The following is a 12,335-nucleotide window of genomic DNA, read 5'->3' on the forward strand; positions in this document are numbered from 1 at the left end:
AAAGATTACCAAATTCTCTGAGGCCAGTTGTTGGAAAAAGCTTATACATGATCTTTGTTTATTTTCATGTATATCTAATATTAAACAAATTAATACGAGATAGCCTAAAACATGTTTATAAAATTGAATTCAAAGAAAAACAAAGATTAGAATACTTACAGTATACGCAGCGGAATTAAGAGTCCTTCCTTCAGTTTCTCTAACTCTTGTATCCTCTCTGTCGCAGAGTATTATCAAGAGACTGAACCGATCTTCTATTTTCTTCACGATCTTCTAATGTATCCTTAGAACCACCTAGACTAGTGTGGGCAATTCTCAACACATGAGATAGATATAGAGAGAAGAAGAGAAAATAACAAAGTGGCTTAGAAAAGGACTTGTGTTTAGAGAGAATATAAAACTATCAGAAAATCTGACTTGTGACTTATCCGTCGTCTCCGAAATCTTCTCTCTAAGCACTCCTTTTATAGACTCAATTAGGCCATTTAATTTAATTAAAAAATAAATAAAATAACAGCCATTTTGAAGCCCTAGGTCGAAATTATCATGGGCTATAGGCCCGTGAAATTTCCCATTTGATTATAAGCCCATTGGACTTAAAATCAAGGCCTGTATTATTTTCTATTGATTTAATTAATTAAATAATTATTTAAATCCTTTATCAAATTAATTATTTATAATTTGAATCTTGATTTAAATTTATTTATTAATTTAGATACTAATTTATCTTAATTAATAAATCTGCCATAATTTCTCTTTTCTTCTCAAAATTACACAACTTTGTGAAACTATCCAAAATTGACCTGGTCAACTTTGATAATTCTAATTGATAATTAAATCAATTAATTGAGACTATCTAGATGGTTTTATCCAAGGTACAATGGGGACCATGGGCCTATGAAATCAAGCTCCAATAAGTTATCATAAATCTAACAAATAAATTTACTAACTTATTAATTCCTTGTGACTCCACTATAGACTTGGAATTGCACTCTTGAATTCATAGAACGCTCTATAACAAATATAGATACGCTATTAATTATCCATTGTTACAACCATAATTGTCACTCAATCCTCTATAGACGGTCTACAATGAGATAGGACTAAAATACCGTTTTACCCCTCATTGTATTTTATCCTTAAAACACTTAGTTCCTTGTAAATGATATTTCAGTAAACTAATTTAATTACTGAAATGAGATCTCTATCATTTAACACCTTGAACCAAACTAAAAGGAAACCATCGTTTCACTTCTTCATCATAAGCTATAGATGTTCATATCTATGATTAACACTCCCACTCAATTATACTACCGAGTTCCCAAGATGTAAGTATGGGCTAGTCCGTAGGGTAAGCTGGTAACGAACAAGTCAAAGAACTCAAATAATACAATCAGTTAGAATACTAACCACTCAGAATTGAGATTGAATTGACCTATGGTCAACTATATGATATGACTAGAATAGATAATAACGGTATGTTTACTTATCTTATCAACTGTCAATATCGGTCCTGTCCGATGTAACAAATACATCTGATCTTATCTACTTTGCTAATGTTCTGGAAAGAACATAACACTGTAATGTGTAAGTAGATCATATCGTAGATTGGAAAGTCAGTGTAAATCCGGTGCACTGACTAATCTTAGGACTAACTTATTTTTGAACATATAATCATATTTATATTCCACTGTGATTACGTCACTATAAATAAGATTAGCTATATGCTCGGGATTTAATAGAAGTTTATATTAAACAAATAATCATGAAAATAAAACATGTGAGCAAAGTGATTGACCAAGTCAAAAAAATGATTTCTATTCTTTTATTGATAATAAAATGAGATTACAAAGAATTTGGGTTTTAATTAGGGCATAAAACCCCAACAATTTCCTCACCCCTTTCCATGGTGATATTCTAAGAAAGTTACAGTCTTCCACTTGGAATTCCATATTCCTACATTTCAAATCAATATAACTTTCCCACTTACTCTAAGAAGCAAGCATCCAAGCTCTAATCTTTTCAATAGGATCATTGAGGCTATTATACCAAGCTTAGGATCCAGATATAACATCTCACTCATCTCATAAGGTGCCCTTCCAATAATTGGATAACTCTCTCTGATTTACCATCAGTCTGACGATAATAAACTATAATAAATTCCAACTGTATACCCATCGCCTTCTGCAACCTTTCTCAAGACTTGGAAGTAATAACAGGGTCCTCATCTGATAAGATAGATGTAATGCCCCAAATTTCCTAATAAGGTTTAGGACCTTGATTAGGAGGCTGGGAGGGCCATAATTGATTTATTATGTTATTAAATGATAATATGCATGTTTAGGTGTATTAAATATGCATGTGAACCCATTTCTGAGTAATTGGGTGATTTTCATATTTTGGCCATTTCGGGCATATTTGGCATATATGTGATATGTGTGTGGTGCTTTATTATTATTTGGTTATGCTAGGGTTACTTAGCACAAGACGATCCTAGGAGGTAAGCTAGTGGGAAAGTCACAACGGGATTTATTCTTGACTCGGAGTGAGTCAAGGGGCATTTAGAGCATTACCGGGTTATTGGGTAATGGGAATAAATATTTGGTGATAAATTGGGAGTTAGTAAGATCAAGGGGAAATTCAGGAGGTTTTGACTATTTTGCCCCCGGGAGTGTTTTCGGGACCCCGAGTGTTAGGATATGGTTGATGCTACTTAAGCTTGAAGTAACCTTTTCAAGAAATAAAAAGAACGTTTTGTACGCTCTCTCTCCCTCTAAGTTCCACTTTCGTCTCCCGATTGCATTTTCGAAGGTAACTTGAGTTCTAGGACTCGGATTCAAGCGAGGATCGAGGCATAGCGATCCTAGGGAAGATTAGAAGCTTATTAGCCAAAGGATTTAGTTGGGAACAACTCAATCGAAGGTAATTCAAGTTTTAAGTTCTAAGTTTTTAAGCTTGAATTGGATTTTGTGTTTTGATGTGTTTTTGGGTGATTTGAGACTTGGGTTTTGTTGGTTTTGGATCATGGGGATGTTTGGGAACTTTGATTTTTGAGTTTGGAGATGTTTGGATATGTTTTTGAAAGGTTTTTAGATGAAGAAATGGAGTTTCTTTGGCTGGGTTCGAGGTTGAGTCGCGGCTCTATTCTTGGGCGCTGTGGCTCAAGCTTGAAGAAGCTGGTGGTTTGGTGCTGAAGGGCTATTTGAGCTGCGGCTCTATTGGGTAGAGTTGAGGCTCTAATTGCTGTCAGAGAGGATTTTTGGGCATGACTTGAGTGGGGCTGCGGCTCAAAAGAGGAAAAGTGGCCAAAATGGGTTTTTAGTCATGGGAACTCAAACCTTAGGCTCGGGATCATTCCTACTACCCGGATTGGTGGCGTTTGATGTCTCGGAGGCTAGGTCTTGGTTCCAGGATTGGTTTTAGAACTTAAACTCATTGGATCACCATTTGTGGTTGTGACTAGGTTATCACTAGAGGCTTGGAATCGGGATCGTGCTTGTGGCTCGTTTATTGGTAACCTGTGCTTGGACCAAAGGTAAGAAAACTGCACCCCATATGTGACATGCATGGTTATTCTTGATGCATGTTGGATGTTTAAATGTAAACATTGATAGCATATTGAATGCTTAGCAATCTTGCCCATTTGCATATGGTTATTATTGAGGCATGCTGGATGATTAAGTGTGATGCATGTGATGCACGAGAAACATGTGATTAGGGCATGCCATGAATATTGACTGTGAGATTGATCAGAAATTGAGTCTCTGTGTTTGTGCATAATTATAATTGTGCTAGTAACTGTTAAGTAAGCATGCTGAATGCCCTACGTTTGAATATTCGACATATGACATATGTTTGGTAGCATTGCTTACTTGTGCATGGTACTGACTCATTAGTCAGAATTGGTAAAGGTGGCAGTATCAACTGTGAAGCTGTGACTCATTAGTCAGGTTCGGCAGTGGTACTAGGCACTGGTCACACAGTGCTGACTCATAAGTCAGGACGACCTTAGCGTGTTCAACGCAAGCCAATAAAGATTAGATCTAATCGACATCTGCATTAAATGACTCAGAAGAGCATTAATGCCGGACCGACCTCAAGTTCGATGAAAACTAAAAGCGCTTGTGTGACTTACCCATCAGTCACTCATCTGTTAAGTTGGAGACTTACCCATCAGTCTCTCATCTGTTTAAGGCTAGTGGCTTACCCAACAGCCACTCTTCTGTTTAAATTAGTGACTTGCTTGTCAGTCACTCAGCATGGTTTTCTAGAACCTCAAAGTGATATTCACTCATCTGTTCAGAGCTATAAGCTCTGTATGATCATTTTGATCATCATATGCATGGCTATGGGTGCTGAGCCCCGTAGTGACTTGCTTTTTGGTCACTCAGTACGGTTTACCAGAACCTCAAGTGTTGAAACACTCATCTGATTAGGATTGACTTGATAGTCATCCAATCAGAAGGGCAGGATTTCTTATCCTGGATACCCCAGCATTGTTTGAACTCATTTGGATGCTTGAATAAAGTTATGTTTGCTAGGCATGCCAGATATAATTTGATATCATGATATGACTGTTTATGAGCATATGAGTTTTCTTGCTGGGCTTCGGCTCACGGGTGCTATGTGGTGCAAGTAAAGGCAAAAGAAAGCTGGACCATCCTTGAGTTGGAGAGCTTAGGTGACGATGTGTACATATGCAGCTGCTCGACCGCCACGGCTGAGGTTTGAAGGAGAGGAACTAGGGTTAAACCCTGTTTTGCCGCTTAGATCGGCCGGTTGTAAATATTTTGTTGTAATAAACCTTTAAATTATATTTTTGGGATCCCAATATATACAGTAAACATTCTAGTGAAACGTTATATCTTAACCAAATTTTTTAATCCCTAAACCGCTAATCATTCTTAGTTACACATTTATGGCCAAATGACTCGATTAGCGGGTTTAGCACTGTTTGCAATGTGCACCATAACGGTCCCTGGAGATTAGGGCGTTACAATAGACCTCGAATTCCATGAAGGCGCACTACCTTTCTCACATAGAGGTATGTGTACTGATCAACTGTATTACTTGTCCTTACTGATAGAAGTGAACTTACTTTAAATACCGGTCCATAATGACCCAAACCAACTCATGCTGACCCACTATCCTAGGCAGCCCCACCGCGAAACCTATCGCGATGTTTCCTTATTTCCAATATGGAATACTCAAAGGCTACAATAGCCTTATTGGTTTCTGATACTCTGTCTTGACCTGCTAACAGGTTAAGAACTTTGTCATGTATTCCATTATGTCCCTCTCCATCCCAGGCCACCATTATAAAGCTTTCATATTCTGGTACCTCTTTCATGATGCTTGGATGAAGAGAATAAGAGAGTAGTATGAGATTCATCCAGAATCCCTTATTTAATCCCAGTGTCCATCAGATTCCAAATCCGATCCTTTTACCACATTAAACCCATACCTGACACTGTATGACCCTTAGCTAATCCAGCTAAGACATTTTCCTCAATTCTCCCATCTATGGTTCACTTAACTATATTTCCTTTTAATCCTCTCTACCAAAGTGACTCAAACATAATGTTGGCCACTTGGCCCACCAGTAACTTTACTCTAGTTCTGGTCATATCCTTCCAATAACATGATGCATAGGCAATCATCTTTTCCTATCATTGAGGTGTCATAACAACCTACAAACTGGTTCTAATCTGTAAGAGGACTCAGAACTCTTCCACAAAGTACATGTAATATCCTGCCCATCCAAGGAACTCCTGCCCTCTAAGGCGCTCCTTGACCTTAACAAATCTCCACTGAGAATACACCACAACACTGTCGATCAAGGCGATCACAAATCCAATTCAGATAATCTTGAATACTCTATTCATCTAATTCATCAAAACAACTCAACACTCTCAGTACCCTTGTCTAATATAGAAAGCAATCCTTTGCATATCCTTCTTCCTGATCTTTAGTTGGTAATAACCAGATCAAAGATCCACCTTGGAGAATACCATCTTACTCAATAATTAAGCCTTTATTTCTTACAGCTCTGCTAAAATCGTTCAATACAGTGCCCTAGACCTGATTTCATCCCTGACACCAATCCAATCACCATTATATCTCTTTGCATAAATGTAATCCTAACAAATCCCTTAGAGATACATCCAGAAATTCACAGACTAATTAAGTCTGTCCTGATCCCACTGGCACAACCTAAGTGGTATCCACCACACTAGCTAAGAGTTCTATGCATCCTCCTGCAATAGATCTCTAGCTCTAAATACAGATGTCATAAGCATAAAAAATCCATGCCAACTACCACAAGGGTTTTCCCCACTCTCAAACCCAAGAGTTACTATCCTTTCCTTGCAATCTAGCATTGCCCCACACTTGGTTAATCAATCCATATCCAGGATCATACTGAAGTCAGTCATAACCAACTTTATCAAAAAAACTGATGAGCCCTAAGCATGTCTTCCAACACCTGGATTGTCTTATCAGAATGTCCATCTGTCTAAGGATGAGAGGCTGTACTGAACTTCAACTAAGTCCCCAAAGCCTTCTGCAAACCACCCCAAAACTTGGAGGTAAATATGGGATCCCGGTTTGATACTATAGATTTGGGAGCCCCATGGAGACGTACAACTCCGCGTACTGATCCACAGTATAGGTCGTTCTCACTGATAGAAAGTGAGCTAACTTGGTGTATCTATCTACTATTACCCATACCGAGTTATGTTGCCCCACTATGCTGGGTAAACCTCCCACAAAATCCATACTAATGTCTTCCCACTTCCATTCAGGAATACCCAAGGGTTGTAGCAACCCCGCTGGTCGCTGATGCTCAGCCTTCACCTGCTGATAGGTTAGAAACTTGGCCACATACTCTACTACATCCTTCTTCATCCCAAACCACCAATATAAAGTCTGTAGATCCTGATACATCTTCGTGGTGCCTGGATGGAGTGATTATGATGTAGTATGGGATTCATCAAGTATCTCTTGTCTAATACCCACATCTGTCAGGACACAAATCCGACCATTATACCGTAGTAAACTAGTCTCTAAAATGGAATAGTCCTTAGCTACCCCAGCTAGGACATTCCCTCTGACCTCTTACAACTGTGCATCAACCATCTGACCCTCTCTAGAAGGGTCAACTGTAAGGTAGTATTGGCCAACTGACCTATAACCAGCTCTATCCTTGCTCTAGCCATCTCCTCTGCCAACTCCTTTGATATCCGTGTAGAGCTAAATAATTGTCCCGGGCCCCTTCAACTCAACACATCTGCCACTACATTGGCTTTCCCTGGGTGGTAAAGGATATCACAATAGTCCTTCTCCAACTCCAGCCAATGTCTCTGCCTCATATTCAAGTCCTTCTGGGTGAAGAAATACTTCAAACTCTTATGATCAGTGTATATCTCACACTTTTCTCCATACAAATAATGTCACCAAACTTTCAATGCGAATACCACTGCTACCAACTCCAGATCATGGGTAGGGTACCGCTGCTCATACTCCTTTAGCTGCCATGATGCATAATCAATAACTTTCTCATTCTGCATCAACACACATCTTAATCCTAATCTCAATGCGTCACAGTATACTACAAACATCCCTCCCTCCGAAGGAAGACTCAACACAGGAGTAGTAATCAACCATCGCTTCAGTTCCTGGAAGCTATTCTCGCACTTGTTTGACCAGACGAACTTCAGATTCTTCCATGTTAATTTTGTCATCGGTGCAGCAATCTTTGAAAACCCTTCCACAAACCGTTTGTAATATACCACTAATCCAAGGAAACTCCTAACCTCTGAGGCGTTCCTTGGCCTCGGCCAATCTCTCACTACTTCTACCTTAGCTGGATCCACCTTAATCTCATCTCCACCAACAATGTGCCCAAGGAATGTCACTTCTGGTAGCTAGAACTCGCACTTCTTAAACTTGGCACACAACCAATGCTCTCTTAATCTCTGTAATACCTGTCGAAGATATTGTTCATGCTCTGCCTCTGAACTGGAGTAAACCAAAATGTCATCGATGAAGACAATCATGAACTAATCTAAGAAGTCCTTGACACCCTGTTCATCAGATCCATGAATGTTGCTGGGGCATTGGTCAGACCAAACGACATGACCAAGAACTCATAATGCCCATACCTTGTTCAAAAGGTCGTCTTCGGAATATCCTCATCCTTGACCCTCAGCTGATGATAACCAGATCGAAGATCAATCTTCAAGAATACCATCTTTCCCTGTAGCTGGTTGAACAGGTCATCGATCCTTGGTAAGGGGTATTTGTTCTTGATGGTCAACTTTTTTAATTCTCTGTAATCTATACACATTCTCAGAGTCACATCCTTCTTCTTCACAAACAAAACTGGAGCACCCCATGGCGAGAAGCTAGGTCTAATAAACCCCAAGCCTAGAAGCTCCTGCAATTGTATCTTCAATTCCTTTAACTCTGCAGGAGCCATTCTATATGGTGCCCTCGATATTGGCTTTGTACCTGGTGCTAACTCGATGACGAACTGAATCTCCCTATGTGGTGGCAGTCCCAGTAAATCTTCAGGAAACACATCCAAGAACTCACATACCAATCTGGTCTCACCCGGCCCCACTGACATAACCCTAGTGGTATCCACCATGCTAGCTAGAAAACATATACAACCTTCATGTAATAGGTCCCTAGTCCTCAATGTTGATATCATGGGTACGCTGGGTCCACGCATAGCACCCACAAAAACAAAGGGATCCTCACCCTTAGGCTCAAGGGTCACCATCTTCTTCCTGCAATCTATAGTAGCCCCGAATCTGACCAGCCAATCCCTGGAATCATATCAAAATCATCCATACTCAACTCAATCAAATCTACTAATAGTTCCCTACTGTCTACCCTCATTGGCAGTGCTCTAAACCAGTTCCCCTGCAGTCAGTATAGTCCCAAACCCCATAGTATAATACTCACTAAATCTACATAGTCTATCAATTATCTTACTAGAAACAAACAAATGTGTAGCACCAGAGTCAATCAATAAGTATAAGAAGAGTCAATGCTAGAAAGTTGACCTGTCATTACTGAGGGATTAACCTCGGCCTCTGCCTGCATCAAGGTGAACACTCGAGCTGGAGTCAAGCTGTCCACCTTCCCTGGTTCCTCCTTCTTCGTTGTTGGGCAATCCTTCTTGAGGTGTCCCACCACCCCGCACAGATAACAAGCATTTGCCCGAAATTCGCCCAGATGGCGCTTCCTACATCTCGTGCACTCTGGATAACTTCTCAATGTCTCGTCACCTCCCTGAAGGCCACTCTGAGCACCCCGACCCCTCCTATCAGGACGAGCAGTGGTCAAAGTGTCAGGGGTCTTCCTCTTCAGATCACTGGGGCCTCCGCCCCTACCAGACCCTATGGATGGAGGCACTGCCTTGCAAACATCCTGCCTCGCAGCGTTCTCCCCCAGATCTTATTCTATGCCTCCTCAGCGGTAAGAGCATTCTCAACAGCCTGGGCATAGGTCATTCCCTTAGGTACTGATGTGATCCTCACATCTCGAGCTATCATAAAATTAAGCCCTCGAATAAACCTGTCATGTCTAGCTGCATGAGTAGGCACTAAATCCAGTGCGAATTTTGCAAGCTTGTCAAACTTCAAGGCATACTCGGTAACTGTAATGCTGCCCTCCACCGACCCAACAAACTCATTCACCTTTGCTGCCCTGACGACAACATTATAGTATTTCTGGCCAAACAGGTCTCTGAACCCATCCCAACTCAAAGTGAAAACATCCCGAGTCTGTGATGCCACCTCCCACCAAATACGGGCATCTTCCCTAAGCATACAGGTGGCACAGTCCACCCTGTCCTTACCTTCAACCCTCATGAAATCTAGGATGGAGGTGATCATACTCATCCACTGTTCAACCATCAGTGGATCTGGTCCTCCCTCAAAGGTTGGAGGATGTTGTCTTCTGAATCGCTCATAAAGTGGCTCCCACATGTTCCCAACCTCAGGTGGCTGTACAACTGGTGCCAAAACAGGTGGCATAATAAGTGTAGCACTCCCTGACAGAGCTTGCTGTCTCAGAAGGCGAATCTATTCTTCTTGACTCTATAACCGGGCTTGCATATTAGCAAGTATCTACTGCCAGTTCTCAGGGACTAGCGGAGGGTTCTGGCCCTACTTATCATCTCTAGCCTTGACCCTTGTGTCAGCTAGTCATATTGATCGCCTTGGACGCATAGCTATCCAAGTTTATCTGTAATCAACGAGTCGGTGGTCAGGCAATGATGACAGGCTAACATTACTTCCATAATCCGTCATTGAAACTAAACCAACCATATGAAATCAAGATGCAAACAAGCATTTAAACATTCATTCACATGTATCAGCAATGCTAATAAGCATGCCTCATCATAATCACACATCAGTCAAGGGCCAGGCCCTATCAGTATCTCATGCTCCCTATTAACTCATGCAGATTAAAACATTTACATTTCATTTAAGCATTTAAGCATGCAATCACATGTATACAATTACCAAACCCTGAGTCGAGCTTGTTTTTAGCGGCGAGTGTACATGCTGTTGACGGTGAAATCTCGTCAATGATATAAGGTTAGAAAATTGAGACTGTATTGCCAAAGATATCTTAGAAGAAGATTGAGAGAACTTGAAAGAGTAAATATGCAGAACTACAATGGAGTAAAATTCGTATATTGCTTAACAGCCTCAGCATACAATGAATTTTCCAACCCCTTTTCTGGAGGGGTGATGATCTATTTATACTGGAGTTCTAATGGCTCCGCATACATTGTGTTCCCAGGGGACAAGATTGTACATAGGTACATTGTCAGGGTAGTGGTACAAGTTGTGGTGGAGCAGAAGGTTATGGTGTCAGCCTGGTACATAGTCAGAGGTATGCATGTAGTGCTTCCACTCTCTGTACAAATCTGTACCTCCACTACTTGTAGGACACAGATGTCAGAGTCATGCCTTTCCCCTTTTTCAGGGTTGTACATCTCATGCTTGTACATGTATCTCATGCTTACTGGTCCTCCTTACCTAAATATCTTCTCTAGGTTTCTTTATATTTTAGTAAGTGTCGATCAACACTTCTTTTATCCCATCCTTGCCTCCAGGTACGAGGCCTGGAAATAGGCATGTGCGAGGCTTGGGGATGGGTCTTACAAGGCGAGACCCTTGGTGCCTAAGCGAGTATCTAGGCGTGACTTGGGCATTCATGAGGCTCGGGGATGGGTCTCACAAGGTGAGACCCTTGGTGCCTAAGTGAGTACCCGTGTGTGACCCGGGCATTCATGAGGCTTGGGGAAGGGTCTCACAAGGCGAGAGCCTTGGTGCCTAAGTGAGAACCCATGTGTGACTCGGGCATTCACGAGGCTCGGGGATGGGTCTCACAAGGTGTGATGGGGTTGCATGAGGGCCACGAGACGGTGGTGGCGCGAAACTCCTTAACGTGGTCATACCTCGCGAGACGCACACGTGCGTGGTGAGGTGTGTCTCGTTGTGCGAGGTGTTGGCGCGCATTTGGGTCGCGAGGCGCACGAGCGAGGGAAGCCTTGCATACCGAGGCCCTTGTGGCCTTGGCAGGCGCGCGGGGGGGAAGGGTAGCCTCGCATAGCGAGGCCCTTATGGCCTGGCAGGCGCGCGCGGGGGAAGGGAAGCCTCGCATAGCGAGGCCCTTGTGGCCTTTGGCAGGCTCGCGCGAGGGAAGGGCAGCTTTGCATAACGAGGTCCTTGTGGCCTTGGCAGGCACGCGTGGGGGAAGGGCAGCCTCGCATAGCGAGGCCCTTGTGGCCTTGGCAGGTGTGCGCGGGTGAAGGGCAGCCTCGCATAGCGAGGCCCTTGGGTCCTTCTGGGCATTTTCGCTAAGGCCTCCTATGAGACATGGGTCTCGCGTGGGGCGAGATATTGGGCTGATTTGTTTGCCCGAGGCTAATGAGGGTAACCCTCAATTTTTATCTTGAGTGTTGACTATGGCTCTGGTCAATTTTTGGCATTCACACTTGCCCCCCAGTTTATTAGGAAGTCTTTAGGCTTCCTAGTAGACTCATAATAATGCTACACTCACTATGTTCTGGTGGTATTGCTGGGTGATCCGTGTCTGTTGGTGCACTTTGATTACTTGTAAGGATATGTTGACCCCTTGGGTTCCTGCTATCCTTTTATGTATTTTTGCGCGCACTTATTATTTCTTGCGAGAAGCGTCCTTCTCATCATTAGGCATAGTACTATTTTCGCAAGCGTCTTCTTCGAGACCCTTTTTTCAAGCATCTTCTGTGAGACCCTTTTTGCAAGCGTCTTCTGTGAGACCCTTTT

The sequence above is a fragment of the Humulus lupulus genome, chromosome 1 (genome assembly GCF_963169125.1).
Source record: "Humulus lupulus chromosome 1, drHumLupu1.1, whole genome shotgun sequence".
NCBI lineage: Eukaryota > Viridiplantae > Streptophyta > Magnoliopsida > Rosales > Cannabaceae > Humulus > Humulus lupulus.